This window comes from Grammomys surdaster, unplaced genomic scaffold (assembly GCF_004785775.1).
Source record: "Grammomys surdaster isolate TR1022 unplaced genomic scaffold, NIH_TR_1.0 126178, whole genome shotgun sequence".
In the NCBI taxonomy this organism is placed as follows: domain Eukaryota; kingdom Metazoa; phylum Chordata; class Mammalia; order Rodentia; family Muridae; genus Grammomys; species Grammomys surdaster.
The window spans coordinates 4,143,544-4,166,749 of NW_021620984.1; the positions used below are offsets into that span (position 1 = coordinate 4,143,544).

At 36.9% G+C, this 23,206-nt stretch overlaps 1 pseudogene; it reads left to right on the forward strand.

Moving 5' to 3' along the window:
* LOC114612691 overlaps window positions 1–952 on the forward strand; it is a 7,427-nt pseudogene extending 6,475 nt beyond the window's left edge.
* The last annotated feature ends 22,254 nt before the right edge of the window (window positions 953–23,206 follow it).

The following is a 23,206-nucleotide window of genomic DNA, read 5'->3' on the forward strand; positions in this document are numbered from 1 at the left end:
TGTGTGTGTGTGTGTGTGTGTGTGTGTGTGTGTGTGTGTGTGTGTGATGACTGAACATGAAGAAAAATTTCCCTAAATATCCTTTTTAGTAATATACTTCTGAGCATTCATTTCCAAACCAAGTCTTTCAAATTCTTGAGTGAGTAGTGAATAGATGTTTAAGTCACCTTTCCTATTGTACTTCTTGCTACTAATCGCCACTGTGTATATGGCAAAAACAACTGGCAATAACTATTAATAGTCTGAATGTTGAATTAATTGAGATTTCTTATAAAAGATTCTATCTTGTTCTTTTCCTCTGGTACGCCACCAACAATCCTATTGTCATGGGCCACTGACCCACCGGTGTTACTGGAATAATCAGAGCAAGCCGTAACCAAAGTCTCATTTCTGCTGGTGTCCCTGAAGCTAAGATCTGCATCTTTTACTTAGGAATGAAGAAAACAAAAGTTGATGAATTCCCACTTTGTGGCCACATGCTATCAGATGAATATGAGCAACTTTCCTCTGAAGCACTGGAGGCTGCCCATATTGATTGGAACAAATGTATGAGAAAGAGATGTGGCAAGGATGGCTTTCATATCCATCTGAGGCTCCACCCTTTTCATGGCATCCATATCAACAAGATGTTGTCATGAGCTCGAGCTAAAAGTCTCCAGACAAGTATGTGTGGTGCCTACAGGAAGTCCCAGGGCACAGAAGGCAGGTCGTCATGTCCATCCACATGAAGCTGCAGAGTAAAGAGCATGTGATTAAGGCTATGTGAAGAGCCAAGTTCCACTTCAAAGGCCTCCAGAAGATCCATAGCTCAAAGAAGTGGGGCTTTACCAAGTATAAGGCAGATGTATTTGAAGACATGGTTGCTGAAAAACAGCTCATTCCTGGTGGCTGTGGTGTCAAATATATCCCCAGTCATGGTCTCCTGGACAAGTAGAGAGCCCTGCATCTCTAAGGCCTTCAACAGTGTTCTATTCCCTACTAAATTGTGTTCAGTATTAAATCTCACATACAGTCTTAAAAAAAGATCTCCTTTAAGGTCTTCTCTCCACAATATATTATTAAATAAACAAGGGGTTGATGGTTTTGTTGTTGTTTATTTGGCTTTTGTTTTTCTTTTTTTATTTTGAGACATGGCATCACTTTGTAGGTCTAGCTATCCTGGAACTCACTATGTAGACCATACTGACCTAGAACTCACAGAGATCCACCTGTTTCTGCCTCTCAAGTGCCAGGATAAAAAACATGTGTCACTCCTCTCCTCACCCTTTTTCTATCACAGCAAAACACAAATGGGTTCTAGTCAAGTTTTAATAGTGATATTATTTTTATCGGAAATTTTGTCTTTACTGTGTGCATTCATATTTATATCCTGAACTTCTGAGCACCCTACAAAATGCTATAAATATGTATGTATTTCCAACATTTTTTCCTTGATATCCTCTCCAAATAATACTAGATAAATGAACTACAGTCAGTTTTTTTCTATTGATACATATTCTTTTTAAATTTCATATTTGTAATCACTGTTTTTGATAGTATACTTCTTTTTAATGCCTCAATGCTCCTGTCAACATTGTTTACACACACATGTATGTATGTATGTAAGTATGTATGTATATATATATATATGCAAACACAAACATTTATGTATGTATGTGTATACATATATATATTATACATATGTGTATATGTATGTATGTGTGTATGTGTATTATACCTTTCAATGGAGCATGATCAACTGAGCAGGGGTCATATCTATGAAAAACCTCATTCTGCAAACTCCCAATTAATATCTCCTTTGCTATAGATGGAGCCTTGTTACCCGCCAAACCTCATTGTACTGACAAACAGTTGAGTTCATTGGCCTTGTTGTATTTCACATCAACCCTTCCTGACCTCCAAATTTTACAATCTTTCAGAAATTATCACAAAATCAGATCATCGGTGCCAATTTTCTGTGTCAGTCAGACTTTTTCTTTCTGACAAACACCTGAGAGAAACAATGTTTAAAGATGGATCCATTTTGCCTATAATTTCAGAGGTTTTAGTTCTAGCAAAGCTAGATATATTTGCATTGTTCTTGAAGAAATCCTAAAGCTCATAATGGTGAAAGCATGTGACTGAAATTTTATGGGAACCGGAAAGTAGAGAGGGAAAGGAAAGCAAGGCCATGTGCGGGTAATCTTCATAGACATGATGCCTGTGACACAGTTCTTCCAGGTAGGAACCAAAACAGCAATGTTGGGATGGATTTTAAGCATTCAGCATGTGAATTCATATATTTCACTGTATAGACAAACCATGGTAGGTATGTACTGTCAACCATTTGGTGTAGTGAAAGATGAGTCTAACAAAAGGGCTCCACTAACCTATAAATAGAATTTTTTCTCGACATTTTCCTACGGTGTTGAGGTTCTATGATGCTTTCCTTGACGTATGAAAGTAACCACACTTCCATGTTATAAGCTATAGGTTTGCAGTCCTAACACCATGGACATCTAAAATCTCTCCATCTGTGGTTCCAATGACAGTGGCAGAGGTGACCTCATCTCACTTGAGCAATGCACTAGAATACAGGAGAGAGAAGCTTGTGATCGCTCGGCACACTGATCCCAGAGTTTTCACAGATGACTTGGGCCCTTCACTGTGAGACATTCCTTATCACTCTAGACATGAGATGGGTATGGAAGCCTCACTATATCTCCAAAATACTTAGAGATCACTCTCACATTGTTTTATTTAGCATCTGTCTTTCCTTATTAAACTCCCAATCAATTAATTGCTTTGCCACGTCATTGGTTATCTATCCTGAATATACTTTTTTAATTCTCATATGATGGCTGCCAATGTTGGAACACTTTACATTTCCTCTATAGACAAAGAAATCTTAAACTCTTTATTTGTCTCATCTTGTTTTACTACAGTTAAGAGAAGAGAAAGAGAAGCCCTACACAATGCCTTGAATATTCTTCTCCTTAGTTTTCTTCCACCAAGTATAATTCATAGCTTCAGTTTCTGCTCTCCATGAAGCCCTAAGTAATGTATATAACTGAACTGAGTTTTAGGAATTATGGAATAGAAGTCCTTTCCATGACTTCTACTATAATGTTTCCCATTTTTATTTGGAACCTCATCAGAAATATTTTAACTGTTCATATTTCCACTAACAAGCTGGTTATTTAGCACTGAAGTAACCTAATAAAATAGGGCATTCTTTATGGCTTTTTCTCTTATGAACACTCTCACACTCAATGATGTACCTAATGACAAATGAATTTCCTTATCCACTCTCCATTTCTCTACAGTCAAATGTCTCTCCTTGGGATGTCTTATAACAACATTCCATCTGTTCGTGCAAATTTCCTTCTTGTCAGTGATGCTAAAACTATAGACTACTAAGTAATATGTCAAGAATTCAGATTTATCGAACACTGAGGTTTTGAAACTCAGGGATCTAATGTCTGTTAGGAAGTTGTTGCTATTCTCTCCATAAACAGCAGAAGAAAGAGGCAAAATAATGAATTTATTTCTTGATACACATTTACGGTGAGGACAACTAATCCCATTGATGATCAATTGGATTCATAATCCAATCACTTTCAAAAGCCTTGGCTTTTGATATTACTATGCTCATCATGTCTGAATTATGGGACAGAAGGGAGGCACATTCACAGCATAGCAGGTCATTATTATATCCTCCAGGATCAAAGAAAATTTCTTCAATTTTTCTCAGCTGAACAGTCAAGAGAGCCTTTCTCAGCTAATCGGCCTGACAAGCTCTCTTTATGAAAAAATCAGTCATCTTTGGCATCCTGAGACCTGTGCTGTGCACACTATAAATATGCAAAACAAGGATGAGTGGAGAGAGATTTTAAACTCATTATCAAGTTCCCTATCATTTTCCAGTCTCCCACTGCATCAGCTCACATCAATGGAAATCACCTGGCTATTTTAAGATTTTAGATAGTCTGTCTGAGTAGGGTAACCTTGCAAGTTTACCACAGAAATTTTGAGTGTTTTTTTCCTACCTCTGTTCCTTGTACTAAGGCTGGAGATCATTGCATGATCTTTAGTTTACTCTCAATGGCTTCTAGCTTTATAGCACAGTGTTAGCACATATCACACAACAGCAAGAATTTCTGGATTCATTTCCTTGTGCCACATTTCTTCCTCAACCTTTGTAAACCACTTATTTTCTCTGTGTTTCAGACTCATCTCTCTAACATGGTTATCATGGAAACAAATAGATGGCTAAAATTACTAGATTTTTAGGCAATTCTTGTCACAAAGAAAGCTCTTAATAAAGATTAGATCATTGTTGTTACTATGGCAACACATTGGGTCATGTTGAATTAACATATCCCTCCTCCACTCTGGCCAGTGTTGCTCTTAACAAAATTTGTTCTCTTTAGGCTATTGATCATAGCTAGCTGTCCATGCAAGATGAAGGTATCTGAAGCCAAAAAATAAAATAAAATAAAATAAAATAAAATAAAATAAAATAAAATAAAATAAAATAAAATAAAATAAAATAAAATAAAACAAAATAAAAAAATAAATAAAAAATAAAAACAAACAAAAACAACAAAAAACCCCACCTCTATGATAGCTCTGATCTTTTCCATACAGCGTCCAAGCAATGTGGAAAGTAAAAGTGTGTTAGATGGAGACCAAAGCACTGTCTGTATTGACTTATAAGAAAGAACCTGTCCCAGTGAATGGCTAGAATAGTTCCCCTATAGAAGAATTGTGCAAAAGAAATATGGAGCTTAGAGAACAATATCACCAATTCTTTCCAAATCCATTAGCTTGACAATTCTTCTTCTTCCCCTGTCATCGAATCATGAGACAGATGAGTGACAACATCCTTGTGTTCATAAATATACCTGTTAATGAAAAGAACTTCTATCAAGAAGCATAGAGAATATATTGCTTTCATCTTGACCATGGGTCTATTATTGGTCAACCCATCATAAGATTCTTCTTTTTTATTTTTTTTCTGGTGGTTTTGAGGATTTAAAGAGCATCTCACATTGCAGATAAAGTATAGAGCTTACTATACTCCTAAGTCTTTTGATAGAATAGCATTGACATTATCAGCGACAGGGTCTCAATATTAACAAGGGTAGCAATCATATTTTAAGACCTAGATATAAGATAATGCTAGATCACACAAAAAAATCTGCATGGAAATCTAAGCATTAGGCAACTGCCATTTAAGAGAAAGATTTTTCTGATACTTTATAAATACTTTTTAGGGCTCATTAATGTTAACTTACTATGACAGGCATATAGTTACCTCATGCTATATAATTCTGATGTTTCATTAAACTCTTCAGGACTTCTCTGCATTTTGTCTTTTCCCATTAAATCTGGGAGCAACTTTGCATGTCTGTTCTTCCTTTGAAGGTGAATGTCATTCACAACCAAAGCAATGAACTACATATTGGTAGTTAGCTGTAATTCAAACACATGCTTTTAGGTGCTAGATTTGAAATAAAGACAAAATTGCTTAGACTTATTTCAGTAGAAATCAGTCCCTCCCACATCTATAGTAACTTAATAACTTGAAATAGTGGGTTGGTACTGTCCTTGAATACCTTTAAATTTTTCTTCATGAATAAAGCAATATTTGCAAAGAATATGAATCTATACTTGATCACCGAGCTCCAATTGATAACATGGACATTGATTTAGGTGCCCTCCTTATTACTCTAGAATGAAGAATCAATGTCTCCAGTTATCATTGTGTAATAAGAAAAATAGAGGCAACAAGAAATTTCTGTGAATGAAGATAAGTTATCTGGTAATATTTGAAAGCGTTCATTAGGCTATACATAATCTAAAGTGGCCTAAAGGCACGAAGGTCAAAGACAGAAATGCACTTGAAGTTTGTCATTAGTCCCAAACTTAACTATATTAAATTAAATAATATTAAAAATAGAAGATATCCTTAGGCATGTTGGAAGACTAAGTGCAAATATTAATAGTATCAGTCAAATATTCTGTTTTTATCATCAATTGTATGTGCATTGATCACCAGTTCATTTCTTTTTCATTTCCATGAGATGTAAATTCTAGAATTTATAACACATGCCTCATATTTTGAGCCTCTAGCATGTATCTATTCTTTGATATGTGACTGTCCATAGTCAGGGTATTATCAAGGAAGTTTAATAAAAGTAGAGAGATTAGTATTGCAAAACTTTAGATGATAATGAATTCTAAAATGTAAGAGATGTCAATGGTTTTGAGGTTGTAGTCAAAGATTTTAATAGACATTTTTCACATACTACAGCTTCTGTTTGATATTCTTAGTCATGGGAATTCTAATTGATGTTCAGTAATTAATGAGCTATACACCAACTAAGAAACTGTTCCCGTGTAGTCAGAATAATTTTACCAAACTTGTCTCTCCTGATATGTTCTTCTTTATATAACCCATTATCTTGCATCGTTTTAAAATCTGTTCTCAAGGATGCTCACTCAATGAAGTTACTTCAATACTCTTTCTCCTCTTTTGTTTTGACAGTCTCTCTTTAGCCTCCGTAGCCTAGAACTTGCTATGCAGATAAGGCTAGCTTTTAATTCACAGAGATCCACCTGCCTTTGCTTTCAGAGTGCCAGGTTAAAGTGTTCATTTCATCAGGGCTGGTCGTGCCAAGTAATCCTTTAAAATGGTAACCTTGTTTCAAAATTCTCTCTCACTTTTGAATATTGTCCAACTCCATTGTGCTTATTACTATTTTTGGATTTATAAACTTTAATGGCTTTAGTATAGTTTATTCCTCTTCTCTTGAACTTAGAATAAGGGCAGGTTTTTCCTTTTCCACTGATGAAAACTCAGTCCTTTAACACTAACTTTAAAAAAGTAGATGTCTAAAAAATAATTTAAAACTATGAATAGTTACATGTAGTTTAGTCTAACTACAATGAATGATGTTCACAACAGGTGATTAGAAAGAAGCATTAGAACTGTTTAGCTCACTTTTGCAAATATTTCGATTCAATGATTAGTAAAGTAGTAGAAATTCATAAGCATTCGGGGTTTTTTGTTTAAATTTCTATCTAAAACATGTCTATCTGTCATCTATCTATCTATCTATCTATCTATCTATCTATCAATCTATCTATCTATCTATCATCTATCTAGCTGGCTAGCTAGCTATCTTTAACTTATATATCATCAGTCTATCATCTATTATCTATATCTATAATATATCTTTCTATCTGTCATCTATCTATGTTTCAATCATCTATCTATCATCCATCTATCTATTCTGCTATGCATGTGTGTAAGAAGTTGACTTGTATGCTTATCTGGAGGATAGGTAAAGACGTAACAGCAATTTTTTTAAAAGAACAAAGCAACTCTCCCAGACATAGCAGATGTATGGATGTTGTACCAACATCTCAATAGTTTGAATGTTCAAGAACCTAGACTGCCTCTCAGGTATGGTGTTTAGACTGTTCTGTATTCTGACTTTCAATGAAGACTGGTAACAAGTTAATGATTTGTGTTTCAAACACTATAGGAAGTTGGTTCCCACAACATCTGCACAAGCTCATTGCCTTAGGGAAGAAATAAACAGAAACTTTATTGGTACATTCATATTGTAAGTGATTTTAGAGACTCTCACCCCTTTTGATAGTATCCTTTGGGGAAGAAACTGTGGAATAGCATACATAAAACCACATACAAACAAGCACACAGATAGAGAAAGGATTGTTGTTCACGTCAGGAGAAAGTGAATGTGCCATATACCCCTGAGCATTACTTTAAGTGACATTCTTCATGCTTTTAATGTAAAGTGTGTGACAATAGAGAATCTGAAACAGTTTATATTTCAACTAGTTAAAATATCTTTCCTATACAGTTGCCCATAGCCAGAATAAAATGATATGACACTGGGATTTATTCTTAAACATTTATTTTGCTGAAATAAAACTCCCCTGAAGGTATTGATACATAGTAGATATACACTTACATCACCGTGAAGAAGCTTGAAACACATTGCTATCCTATGGTAAGAAAAACCTCTGGTAGATATTCACTAGAGCTAAGTAACATTTTAGAATCTGTTCAGACATCATTGGTTTTTTTGAGACAAGGAAGTCTGGAACTCATGAAAGTCCAAGCTAGCTTTGAATTCTTGGCACCTCTTGACTCAAACTCCTACCTGTAATTAAAAAATGTGTACATAACTTTAACTTTGAAAATTTTGGTATTTTCTGTGATTTATTTCTTAAAATACAAATCCAGCATTTTCTTTACTAAAGAGATATCTTATTTGCTTGGGGCTTAGAAACAGGAGGTTAATTTAAAAAGTCTTAGAGATTAATTATTGGTTAATAATATTAAGCTTTTAGTGTAGAATACATTAATCCCCATTTTAGCAATCCATAATCAGAAATTAATAGATTAATGAATAAACTTCACAAATTCAGAGATTGTGGCATATAAATAATGCCTTCAAAGCAACACTTAATGCTTGGTCAATTTTAGACTTGGTATTCTGTTACCACTTGATGAACTGACTTAGAAGCATAGAATTAATGATTTCTACTTTTTAATTAACATGATAAACACTGTGAACTTTTAATACATTTCACTCATGATTTACTATTGGGGGACTGAATCTTTTCCACTTATTAGTGGCTTGATTTCACTCTACTAAATTCTCTGCATCGCTTGTGTGTGTGTTCTAATATAAATACACAATTCTCGACATCTTAGACCTTTACTATGCAGTTATATGAAAATTGACAGCTGGGTGCATATGGTAAGACACTTCTATATACTAAAATCATCTTTATAGAATTTTAGGGAGACGTGACAAATTTAAACATTTTATTATCAGAATAGCTACATTCTGTCGGTGAACATTTTGTTATAGCACATGGATTGACACTTCCCCAAACAATCGATGAGATCTTGTGTTACTCTGATTTTTGGTGTACATTATGATCTGAACAATGCAAAATCCAAATTTATAAAGAATTTAAAGATTTCTGAAATGTATATAAATAGTCATGGATATTGCAGGGTTGCCTAACTGTATACATGTTGTTAATCAGCAATACACAGAATTAATCCCATGACTAAAATATTCAAGCAATTCATTAGATTAAAGGTGAGCTACAGATTCTTTTATTTATTTATTTATTTATTCACTTTACATCCTGATTGCTGTCCCCCACTACTAGTCTTATTTTCCCAAAGCCCTCCCAACCCTTCTCCATTTCTCCTCTGAGAGAGTGGAGGATACCCAACATGTCTCTCCCACCTGGCACATCAAGTCTCTGTAGGGCTAGCTATTTCTCCCTCTAAGGACAGACAAGAAGGCTGAGTCAGGGGAACAAATTCTACAGACAGGTAACAGCCCAGTTCCAGTTGTCCAGGATCAACATGAAGACAATGCTGCATATCTGCTACAGATGTGCAATGGCCTAGGCCCAGCCCATGTTTATTCTTTGGTTGATGGCTCTGTCTTTGAGAGCTTCCAAGGGTCCAGGTTAGTTGACTTTATTGGTCTTGCTGTGGCGTTCCTATACCCTTGGGATCCTTAATCATTCTCCCAACTCTTCCATAAGTGTCCTCAAGCTCTTTCCAGAGTTTGGTTGTGGGGCTGTGCATCTGTCCTACTCAGCTGCTGAGTGGAGCCTCTCAGAGTACAGTTATCCTGGGCTTCTGTTTGCAAGCACCACAGAGTATCATTAATAGTGCCAGGGTTTGGTGCTTGCCGAAGGGATGGATTTCTAGTTGAGCTAGTTATTGCTTGGCCACTCTGCCAGTCTCTGAACCAGCCCCTGTTCCTGCATTTCTTTTAGGTAGGATACATTTTGGGTTGAAAGTTTTAAGGGTAGGTTGGTGTCCCTAGTGCTCCACTGGGGTTCCTGGCTGGCTATAGGAGGTAGCCCCTTCAGATCCTCTATCTCCACTGCTATGAACATCATCTTAGGTCACCCCTAATGATTCTTAGAAGCCTCCCCTATCTCAGGTCTCTGATATGTCCCCAACATGCCACCTACCTCCCCTACTCATCTAGTTGCAAATGTCCGTTCAATCATTTTTATTATTATATTTTTTAATATTTTATTTATTTACATTTCTGATATTGCTTCCCTCCTGATCCCCCCTCATTCAAATCCCCCACCCCTTTGCCTCTAAGATGGTGTTCCACCCACCCCCAGGACACCTTCCTTCCCTGGGGCCTCAAGTCTCTACACATTAGTCACATCCTTTCCTATTGAGGCAGACAATGCATTATTCTGCTGTATACGTGCCAGGGGCCTTGGAACAGCCTTGTTTATGATCTTTGGTTACTGCTGGCATAGACTCTGGGAGTTCTCAGTGGTCTAGGTCAGTTGAGACTGTTGGACTTCCCATAGGGTTGCCATCCCCTTTAGCTCCTTCAATCTCTCCCTTACTAACTCTTCCATAGGGGTCCCTGACCTCAGATCAATGATTGGCTGTAAGTATCTGCACCTCTCTCAGTCAACTGCTGGTAGGGCCTCTCAGAGGACAGCAATGCTAGCCTCCTTTCTGTAAGCACATCATAGAAATAATCTCAGGCTTTGGTGTCCCCTTTTCCCTCATGAGATGGATCAAAAAGTGGACCTGTCACTAGGCAGCCTTTCCGTCAGCCTCTGCTCCATTTTTGTCCCTGAATTTCTTTTAGACAGGAACAATTCTGTGTTAGAAAAAATAACAATGGGTTGGTAACACCGTCTCTCCACTGGAGGGCCCTGTCTATCTATCTCTTCAGGTTTCTTCTCCCCACTGTTGGACATTACCGTAGAGATCAGCCCCACTGAGTCCTGCAAGTCTCTCACATCCCAGGTCACTGGGATATATCCCCTACCCCCATCCCCAGAAGCTGCATATTTCCATTCATTCTCCTGGCCCACTGGGCTTCTCTCATGTTTACCCCCTCATACCTAATCCTGCCTCCTTTCCCCTCCTCTCCCCTTCCTTCTCCAACACAGGTTCATCCCTTCCACTCTCCTGATTATTTTGTTACCCATTCTAAGTAGGATTGAAATATCCTCACTTGGGTCTTCCATCCTGTTAAACTTCTTACAGTCTATGGGTTGTATCATGGATATTCTGTACTTTTTGGCTAATATCCACTTATCAGTGATTATGTACCATGCATGTCCTGATGGGTCTAGGTTCCTTTACTCAGGATGATATTTTCTAGTTCTATCCACTTCCCTGTCAAACTCATGATGTCCTTGTTTTTGATAGCTAAATTGTATTTTGTTATGTACATGAACCACATTTTCTGTATCCATTCTTTGGTTGAGGGCAATCTGGGTCATTTCCATCTTCTGACTATTATGAATAAGGCTGCTATGAACGTAGTAGTGCCTGTTTCCTTGTGGTAAAGTAGAGTACCTTTTGGGTATATACCCAGGAATGGTATAGATGGGTCTTCAGATAGAGTTGTAACCAGTTTTCTAAAGAACTGCCAGATTGGTTGCCTGAGTGGTTGACCAGTTTGCAATCCCACCAGCAATAGAGGAGTGTTACCTTTTCTACACACCCTTGCCAGCATGTGCTTTCACTTAAGTTTTTGATCATCTTCATTCTGATTAGTACAAGGTAGAATCTCAGGGTCATTTTGATTTGCATTTCCCTGATGACTAAGGACTTTGGACACTTCTTTAAATGCTTAAATGCTTCTCTTTCATTCGAAATTCCCCTATTGAGAATTCTGTTTAGATTTGTACCCGTTTTTAATTGGATTATTGGTTTTTTTTGGAGGATAACTTCTTGAATTCTTTATATATTTTGGATATTAGCCCTCTATCAGAAGTAGGGTTAGTGAAGATCTGTTCCCAATATGTAGGTTGCTGTTTTGTCCTATTGATGGTGTTCTTTGACTTACATAAGCTTTTCATTTTCATGAGATCCCATTTATCCGTTGTTGATCTTTGAGCCCAAGCCATTGGTATTCTGTTCAGGAAATTTTCCCCTTTGTCAATGAGTTCAAGGCTCTTTCCCTACTTTCTTTTCTATTAGATTCAATGTACCAGGTTTTATGTTGAGGTCCTTGATCCACTTGGACTTGAGAGCTTTGTGCAAGGTGATCAGTATGGATCTATTTTTCATTCATCTATGTACATACTGCCAGTTACTTCAGCACCTTTTATTATTAAGGTTTTTATCCCTATTGCTCTGTAGTACAGATTGAGTTCAGGGATGATGATTCCCTCAGAAGATATTTTATTGATGTAATTATTTTGGCTCTCCTGGATATTTTTGTTTTTCTACATGAAATGATAATTGCTCTTTACATGTCTGTGAAGAATTGTGTTGAAATTTTGATAGTGATTTCCTTGAATCTGTAGATTGTGATAAGATTTCCATTTCCCTACTACCTATACATGAGCATTGACTTTCTGCCCGTCTTCTTATATCTTCCTCAATTTTTTCTTCAGGGACTTGAAGTTCTTGTTATACAGACCTTTTAATTACTAAGTGAGAATTACACCAAGGTGTTTTATATTATTTGTGGCTATTATGAATGGTTTTGTTTCCCTAATTTCTTTCTCAGCCTGTGTATTATTTGTATAAAGGAAGGCTAGTGACTTGTTTGCATTAATTTACATCTGACCACTTTGCTGAAGTTGTTTATCAGCTGTAGGAGTTCTCTGGTGCAATTTAGGAAATCACCTATGTATACTATCATATCAACCACAATTGCGATAGTTTGACTTTGTCCTTTTTAATTTCTATCCCCTTGTCCTCCTTTGTTGTCTAATTGCTCTAGCTAGAACTTCAAGTACTATATTGAATGGATAGAGAAAGAGTGAGCAGCCTTGTCTTGTCTCTGATTGATTCTATTTTCTCTCCATTTCATTTGATGTTGGCTATTGGTTTGAAGTATGTAGCTTTTACTTATGTTTAAGTATGTGCCATGAATTCTGAATTCTCCAAGACTTTTAACATGAAGGGCAGTCATATTCTGTCAAAGGCTTTTTCAGCATCTAATGAGATGATCTTGTGACTTTTTTCTTTGAGTTGTTTCTCTAGTAGGTTACATTGATGGATTTCTGTATATTGAACCATCCCTACATCTCTAAGATAAACCATAATTGATTATGGTGAATGATGGTTTTGAAGAGTTTTTGGATTCAGTTTGTGAGAATTTTATTGAGTATTTTTGTGTTGATATTCATAAATAACATTGGTCTAAAGTTCTCTTTCTTTATTGGGTCTTTATATGGCTTAGGTATCAATGTAACTGTGGCTTTATAGAATGAATTAAGTAGTGTTTCTTCTGTCTCTATTTTATGGAATAGTTTTAGGAGTATTGGTATTAGTTCTACTTTGAAGGTCTGATAGAATTCTGCATTAAAACCATCTGGCCCTGGGCTTTTTTTGTTTGTTTGTTTGTTTGGGAGGTTTTTAGTGACTGCTTCCATTTCCTTAGGGTTTATGGGACTGTTTAGATAGTTTAGGTACTCCAGATTTAACTTTGGTGCAAGGTATTTGTCTAGAAAATCATCCATTTCATTTAGATTTTCCACTTTTGTTGAGTATAGGCTTTTGTAGTAAGATATGATTTTTTGAATTTTCTCAGTTTCTATTGTTATATCTCCCTTTGGTTTTCTGATTTTGTTAATTTAGATATTGTCTCTATTCCTTTTAGTTAGTTTGGCTAAAGGTTTATCAGTCTTGTTGATTTTCTCAAAGAACCAGTTTTTGGTTTTGTTGATTCTTTGTATTGTTCACTTTGTTTGGAGTTGGTTGATTTCAACCCTGAATTTTGCCATTTCCTGTATCACCACTGCCTGGGTATGTTTGCTTTTTTCTTTTTTCTAGAGTTTTCAGGTGTGCTGTTAAGTTGCTAGTATATAGTCTCTCCAATTTCCTTAGGAAGGCACTTAATGCCTAATGTTATTGAAGTCCAGCCTTAGTCTGTGGTGATCTGACAGAATGCATAGGATTATTTCAATCTTCTTCTATCTGTTGAGGCTTGTTTTATCCAAATATTTAATCCATTTTGGAGAAGATTTCATGAGGTGCTGAAAAGGTATATTCTTTTGCTTTGGGGTGAAATATTCTGTAAATATCTGTTAAATCCATTTCATTAATAGTGTCTATTAGTTTTACTGTGTCTCTCTTTAGTTTTTCTTTCAATGACCTGTACAATGGTGAGAGTGCAGTGTTGAAGACTCCCACTATTATAGTTTGAGGTTCAATGTATGATTTGAGTTTTAGTAAAGTTTCTTTCACAAATGTGAGTGTCCTTGTTTTGGGGGACATAGATATTCTGAATTGAGACTTCATCTTGGATTTTTGGTTTGATGAGTATAAAGTGTCCTTCCCCATCTCTCGTGATAACTTTTGGTTGAAAGTCTATATTATTGAATATGAGAATAGCTACTGCAGCTTGTTTCTTGGAACCATTTTCTTGAAATTTCTTTTCCAGCCCTTTACTCTGAGATAGAGCCTGTCTTTGTCACTGAGGTGTGTTTCTTGTGTGCAGCAAAATGCTGGATCTTGTTTAAGTATCCAGTCTATTAGTCCGTATCTTTTTCTTGGGGATTTTAGTCCATTAGAGATATTAAAGACCAATGATTTTTATTCCTGTTATTTTTGTTGTTGGGGATGATGTTATGTGTGTTTATGTATGTGATTCTCCTCTTCTGGGTTTATTATGAGATGATCAATTTCTTGTGATTTGTTTGTTTGTTTGGTTGGTTTAGTTTGTTTTCCCAATGGGGGGTTACTTATCCTTTTTTTAAAAAAATTTTTTGTTAGATGTTTTATTTACATTTCATATGTTGTCCCCTTACCCCATCTCCCACCCACCCAGGAACCCCCCTATCCCCTCACCCCTCCTCCTTCTTCTCTGTGGATGTAAACTCTATCTACCCCCCCACTCCCACCTCCCCACTCTCAAAATTCCCACCCCCGGGGCGTCCAGCCTTCATGAGGTCAAGGTTCTCTTCTTCCACCTATGCCCAGCAGGGCCCTCCACTCTTACATATTCAGCTGAAGCCCTGGATCCCTCCCTAAGTGCTCCTAGGCTGGTGGTTTAGACCCTGGGGGCTGTGGTTGGTTGGTATTGTTGCTCTCCTCATGGTGCCACAAATCCTTTCAGCTCCTTCAGTCTTCACTCTAACTCCTCCATTGAGAACCCCATTATCAGTTCAATGTCTAGTTGTGAGCATCTGCCTCTGAATATGTCAGACTCTTGAAGACCTCTGAGGAGACATCCATATCAGGCTCTTATCAGCATGCACTTCCTGACTTCCAAATCAGCATCTACATTTGGTGACTGCACATGGGATGGATACTAAAGTGGAATGGTCTTTAGATGGCCCCTCCTTCAGATTCTGTCCCTCACTTTGTCTCCATATTTGCTCCCTTGAGTATTTTGTTGTTCCTTCTAAGGACCAAATCACCCCCACTTGGTCTTCCTTCTTTATGAGCTTCATGTGGCCTGTGAGTTGCATCTTGGGCATTTCAAGGTTCTGGGCTAATATCCAATAGTCAGTGATTGAATACCATGTGTGTTCTTTTGTGATTGGCTTACCTCACTCAGGATGATAATTTCTAATTCCATCCGTTTATCTAGAAACCTCTAGAATTCATTGTTTTTAATAGATGAGTAATACTCCATTGTGTAAATATACCACATTTTTTAAATCCATTTCTCAGTTGAAGGACATCTGGGTTCTTTCCAGCACCTGGCTATTATAAATAAGGCTGCTATGAACATAGTTGAGCATATGTCCTTGTTATATGTTCGAGCATCTTCTGGGTATATGCCTAGGAGTAGTATAGCTGGATCCTCAGGTAATGCTATGTCCAATTTTCTGAGGAACCACCACACTGATTTCCAAAGGGTTGCACCATCTTGCAGTCCCACCAACAATGGAGGAGTGTTCCTCTTTCTCCACACCCTCGCCAGCATCTACTATCACCTGAGTTTTTAATCTTAGCCATTCTGACTGGTGTGAGATGGAATCTCAGGGTTGTTTTGATTTGCATTTCCCTGACGACTAAGGATACTGAACATTTCTTTAGGTGCTTCTAGGCTATTCAAGTTTTTTCCGTTGAAAATTCTTTGTTAAGCTCTATACCCCATTTTTTAATAGGGTTATTTGGTTGTCTAGAGTCTAATTTCTTGAGTTCTTTGTATATATTGGATATTAGCCCTCTATCAGATGTAGGATTGGTAAAGATCTTTTCCCAATTTGTTGGTTGTCGTTTTGTCCTATTGACAGTGTCCTTTGCCTTACAGAAACTTTGCAATTTTATGAAGTCCCATTTGTCAATTCTTGATCTTAGAGCATATGCCATTGGTGTTCTGTTCAGGAACTTTTCCCCTGTGCCCAAGTATTCGAGGCTCTTCCCCACCTTCTCTTCTATTAGTTTCAGTGTATCTGGTTTTATGTGGAGGTCCTTTATCCACTTAGACTTGAGCTTTGTACAAGGGGATAAGAATGGATCAATTTTCATTCTTCTACATGTTGTCCTCCAGTTGAACCAGCACCATTTGTTGAAAATGCTGTCCTTTATCCACTGGACAGTTTTAGCTCCTTTGTCAAAAATCAAGTGACCATAAGAGTGTGGGTTCATTTCTGGGTCTTCAATTCTATTCCATTGATCTTCCTGCCTGTCTCTGTACCAATACCAGGTAGTTTTTATCACTATTGCTCTATAGTACAGCTTGAGGTCAGGGATGGTGATTCCTCTAGAAGTTCTTTTATTGTTGAGAATAGTTTTTGCTATCCTGGGTTTTTTGTTATTCCATATGAATTTGAGAATTTCCTTTTCTAACTCTGTGAAGAATTGAGTTGGGATTTTAATGGGGATTGCATTGAATCTGTAGATTGCTTTTGGCAAGATGGCCATTTTTATTATATTAATCCTGCCAATCCATGAGCATGGGAGATCTTTCCATCTTCTGAGATCTTCTTTGATTTCTTTCTTCAGAGACTTGAGGTTCTTGTCATATAGGTCTTTCACTTGCTTGGTTAGATTCACACCAAGATATTTTATATTATTTGCAACTATTGTGAAGAGTGTCATTTCCCTAATTTCTTTTTCAGTCTGTTTATCTTTCATGTAGAGGAAGGCTACTGATTTGTTTGAGTTGATTTTATAACCATCCACTTTGCTAAAGTTGTTTATCAGGTTTAGGAGTTCTCTGGTGGAAGTTTGGGGGTCACTTAAGTATGCTATCATATCATCTGCAAATAGCGATATTTTGACTTCTTCCTTTCCTATTTGTATCCCTTTGACTTCTTTTTGTTGTCTAATTGCTCTGGCTAAGACTTCCAGTACTATATTGAATAGGTAGGGGAAGAGTGGGCAGCCTTGTCTAGTCCCTGATCTTAGTGGGATTGCTTCAAGTTTCTCTCCATTTAGCTTGATGTTGGCTACTGGTTTGCTGTAAATTGCTTTTACTATGTTTAGGTAGGGGCCTTGAATTCCTGATCTTTCCAAGACAGTATCCAAATTAATAAAATCAGAACTGAAAAGGGAGACATAACAACAGAAACTGAAGAAATTCAAAAAAATCATCAGATCCTACTACAAAGGCCTATACTCAACAAAACTGGAAAACCTGGATGAAGTGTACAATTTCCTAGACAGATACTACGTACCAAAGTTAAACCAGGAGCAGATAAACCATCTAAATAGTCCCATAACCCCTCGGGAAATAGCAGCAGTCATTAAAAGTCTCCCACTAAAAAAAGCCCAGGACCAGATGGTTTTAGTGCTGAATTCTATCAGACCTTCAAGGAAGACCTAATACCAATTCTCTTCAAACTATTCCACAAAATAGAAACAGAAGGAACACAACCCAGTTCGTTCTATGAAGCTACAATTACACTCATACCCAAACCCCACAAGGACTCGACAAAGAAAGAGAACTTCAGACCAATCTCCCTTATGAACATCGATGCAAAAATACTCAATAAAATTCTAGCAAACCGAATCCAAGACCACATCAAAACATGATCCATCATGATCAAGTAGGTTTTATCCCAGGAATGCAGAGATGGTTCTATATTCGGAAATCCATCAATGTAATCCACTATATAAACAAACTTAAAGAAAAAAAACACATGATCATCTCACTAGATGCTGAGAAAGCATTTGACAAAATTCAACATCCCTTCATGATAAAAGTCTTGGAAAGATCAGGGTTACTTATCCTTTATGTATTGGAGTTTTCCTTCTAATAACCTCTGTATAGCTGGATTAGTACAAACATGTTGTTTAAATTTCATGCTGTCATGGAATAGCTTGGTTTCTCATTCTGTGGTGATTGAGAGGGAATCCTAACCATCTTCTACCACCATTATTCTTAGGTATGGTCTTTTTGTTGTGTCCTGAATTTCCTGGATATTTTATATTAGGAGCTTATTTACTGTGGGACTGTGTAAGGGTATTCTGGTTCATGGTTGGGCAGGTGCCTAGAACACGGAGACTCTGTGTGAGAACCAGCAGGAGTTTGGTGCACCCCCAGAACCCAGGGTCCTGAAAAGCAGTCTAGTCGCCATAGAATTACATTGTTCAGTCACGTATGCCAGTCATTACAGCTCCTCCCAAAGTGCACAGGTAGAGGGTATGACTAAAGGCCTCAGGCCCTAGAGATTTACATACTAATGAAGGCCAGAGTGTGGAGCAAATTAAGCATGCCTCCCCAGATCCTTCCCAGATCCTCCCCCTTTCTCCCTACCTATATAACTCAGGACTGCCCTGAGTTTTACGGGGGTACTTCCAGATTCATCCACCATCTACCATGACAATAAACCCTTTTGGAACCAAGGACTTCCTTGTGTTATTGAGGCCTGCCACCACTCAGGCTGCTGGAGCCATAAACGTTCCTCCTGCAGTGTGGAAAGCCTCTGGGCTTCCACCATCGCTGCGGCCCTCCAATTTTTTCACACAATTTACATTTTGAATTTTCTCTTACTGATGTGTCAATATCTTCTATGGTATCTTACATGCCTGAGATTCTCTTTTCTATCTCTTGTATACTACTTTTGATGCCTGCATCTGTATCTCCTGATCTCTTTCCTAGGTTGTTCATCTGCTGTGTTGCCTCCAATTGTGATTTCTTTATTGTTTTCATTTCCAATTTAAGGTTAGAGTAGGTATCCTGGGAAGCAGGTAGTTCTACTCCTTGTTAGAGGAGCTTCCTGTGTCCCTGGTTAGAGTGGTTCTCCTGTGTCCCTGGTTAGAGCAGGCCTCCTGTGTCCCTTTCTAGGGTAGACCTCCTGTTTCCTGGTTAAGGTAAACCTTCTGGAAGACAAGCAGCTTTTTTGGTCAAGGAGCAGGATATGCTCCATTTGATGATGGAAGTGCAGATGGGGCTTGGGCAGAAGGGATAGATCCAACATCTGCTGAGCTTTTTGGGTGTCCTAGCTGGCATGGGTATTGGAGCAGGTATCTCACTTGTGTCCCTAATTACAACAACTCCCTCAGCAATAGGCAGGCTGTAGGTATGTGAAGGGAACAGGCATGCTGATCTCCCTTGGTAGAGGTACAGACCAGAATCTCCATTCATTCTTATGTCTATGTGTTCATTTTCCCTGTCTCTCGACACACCTGACCCTAAGTCCACCTACTTTACCCTCCTCATTCCTTCTCTCACATCTCCATCTGCCTTCTATGACTATATAATTCTCCGCTTCTAAGTGAGATTTAAGCATCCTCCCCTGGATTTTTGTTCTTTTTTAGTTTTACTGGGTCTTTGGAATGTAGAGTAAGTATTTTATGGCTAATATCCACTTATAAGTGAGAACATATCATGCATGCCTTTGGGTCTGGGTTACCTCACTCAGCATGATATTCTCAAGTTCTATCCATTTGCCTGCAAAACTCAAAGTGTTTTTATTTTTAATGAGCAACCCGTTCTTATATATACAGGTTTTTCTAAGAGAAGCCTAACAAATTACTGGTATTCTAAGGCAAAACAAAACAAAACAGACTTTTTAAGTAGAAAGCTGAGAATAAACAATGACCTGACTATAGTCTATTAAAACCAGAGGGGCTAGTCAACTAATTAATGTGATAGAGAATAATTAAAAGTGGGAGCAGATATGCTGGTTTGGTCACTAAGACCAATCAATGGTTGAATACAAACAGAGAAGGATAAATAAAATGAGGAATTTCTCTTGAAACAGAGCTTTTATTTTCCAATGATTTACCTTCAACTAAAGGATTTATTTACAATGGAATAACAGCAAAAAGTTAAAGCACATGTATATATTTGAAGTTTGTGTCTGAGATGGGTATATTCAAAGGCAGTTTGGAAGGGGAAGATTGGTATGGTATGTAAGTGTTCATGTGGAGGAATGTGTGTGTGTGTGTGTGTGTGTTTATGTGTGGGTGTTTGTGTGTTATACATCTGTCTGTTACAGTGATGTGGTTTCAAGTTAAACAATTAGGGTTATCTTTGCTTAAGATTGGGGAGATAGAAACATTTGTCTTATGCAGACAAAAAAAATTGGGACACCTTAATATATTCTGTTCACAATCAGATTAGGAGTTTTTAGATGAACAATATGGGAGGTCTCAGGATCTGCCAGCCTTTCTATGTCATATCCTATCTAAGTGATCATGGAGATGTTAGTAACATCAAATATTTTCCCAGTTTCCAAACACATTCTTTACAATAAGTTCTATCTTTCCCATTTAAAACGTGCCTTTTGATATCTCTGTTATATGATACATATGTACTAAAACGTAACTCAATTTGAGTTACTCTCCCTCTCTCCTTGCTTCTGCAGTCCCAAATATCTTTTTTCAGACCTTTCTCAGACTCAACTTTACTGTTGAAGATGTTCCGTTCTGTGGTCAAAGTACATTTTTTTTCTGCCTGCCTGCTAGTTTATGTATAACAAGTGCCATGGTACTTCCAATTTATGCTTCCTGGTATCATTCTGATTCATGTGAATTATGTTTCCCTAACTAGAAAGTATGATTTTGATGGAAAAAAACTAGTTTTGGAAATCTCATACAGCTTCCACTGTGTATGTCACATCATAGCACAACACACATGCTATGCACACAAATTCAAATTCCTATGTCTTCCCATTTTTTTTCAGTTTGGAACAAAAGGTGAAACATTAAAAGAAATGGTTCATGATCTGATTTTTTTCATGCATTTTCCCTGGAGCTCTCAATATGCTATATTTTTTTAAATAAGGAAAATACCAGTATTCAACTGTTCTCCCAGCTTTCTGATCTTTAGTTATTTCAGTCAAATTCTCTGGAACTCTGTTTCCTTGTCTGTAAACTTGAGATGTTTAAATCACCTTCTGCAATTCTCTATCAGTCTGTATAATTAGATTTAAGGATGAACTGAGCCATTATTGGTATCAAGAATTTTCTTCAATCATCTACGTATGCCAATGTGTTTATTATATGCCTCCCCAAAGCCATATACTGTTTCAGGCTCCTAATATTTTATAGATGGAATAGTATGGTGCCTAATTAAGGAGTCCAGGTTCCAGGCCTTAAGGTATAGGTACAGGAAGATGGGAAAGAGAAAGTCCATGTAACATGTAGCAGCACAGTGCTCCATACATGTGGGATACATGTCACCAGTACTGTATCTCCTGGGAACTTGTTTAAAATATGTGTTCTTAATTCTATTCTCTTCTAGATAAATTGACATGCTTGTTGATATCTCCAAGATGTCTTTGTGTTGCCAAGTCCTCCATTATGTTTTAGTATTATACATAAGAAATTGAGAAGCACTGGGGTAATAAATGAAAGCATAGGCTGATCTAGGCAATCTTCTTCCTGGCCATTCAAGCGAGGTCATTTCTCAGTGTGACTTACTCCTTTGTATCAGATGGAAACACTTTAAATGTAGTTTTTTCTCGTATAAAATTTTGGAATTTTCAAAGCCATAGAATACATAGTGCATCTTGGCAATAATATAAAACAATAGCTTTGGCTTTATTTAATTTACAACTATATGGTTGAGGTTACAGTAATGAGAGGCCCTTACTAAACAATAGGTTCCAGGTCTCCCAGGGTTTAAATTTACTCCTGTATACTCACATAACTGCGCCCCCCAAATCTGTCTTTCTCTCTTTACTCCAGCTCTGTTTCATAAGCCTTATAAACAGTCATAACTGAAAAAAGACATCTTGAGGCAAATTATGTAGAACTTTTGAATACACTAGCTCCTATACAAATGTCTAAGCATCAAATTTTAGTAACAGCACTTAACTTCTGTGCTATCTGTGAGGTAAATGTGGAGTTGTAACAGCAGTTCAAAGAAGCTGTATAATGTTTTGTCTTCACAGTTTATATTTAATCACATGCATGCTCTTCAGTTAGGAGCAAATGTTTTTTACTAGGGGTGTGTGTGTGTGAGTGTGTGTGTGTGCCTATGTGTATGTGTTATCAAATGTTAAAAGGTGTTCTTGACTTCCACAGGATTTCAAGACATCAAAGTACATGGGACTGTACTAGGCAGAAAAATGATATACAACTCAACTTAGTGTTATAATTAATGCATATTCTAAATTTTATGACAAACTAGTATAAAAATAGCATCTGTTATTTAAAATACCTTGCACCTGAAGGAAATATGTATTTTATACCTTATAATTAAATATTGAAAGAAACTGCTGAATTAAAAGTTTTATTCAAACATATTCAATATGGATTAAGTTATTTATAATTTTGTATTATGCATTCTTATAGATTAGAAAATAGGGTATCTACATTTTTGCATTCTACTGCAGAAAATTGAATTATAAATACCTCTCTTAATAATTTATTTGCATATCTTAATTCTCTAGTTGAATTTCCATTCTGATACAATAGTTCCAATAGACTAATTATATGCAAATATATAACTAACATAATATTAGTTTGCTTAACTATCACACACAAACACACACATTCACACACACACAAAAATGTATGTATATATGTGTGTATATACATATATATATGTATATATATATATACACATATATGCATGACATAAACAAGTTCACTCTCATATTTTACTCAATATGTGATTTTACCATGAATTGAAAATTATTTCACTGGAGAGGGACTAATGGTACATTTTGATGAAGGTCATGCACTCATATGAAAAATTTGCAAAATCATAATACAGAAGGTAAAGTCATTAAATGTAATTGTTTTTGAAATTATGATATTCTTTTGACTTGTACTTTCTAGTGTTACATTGAA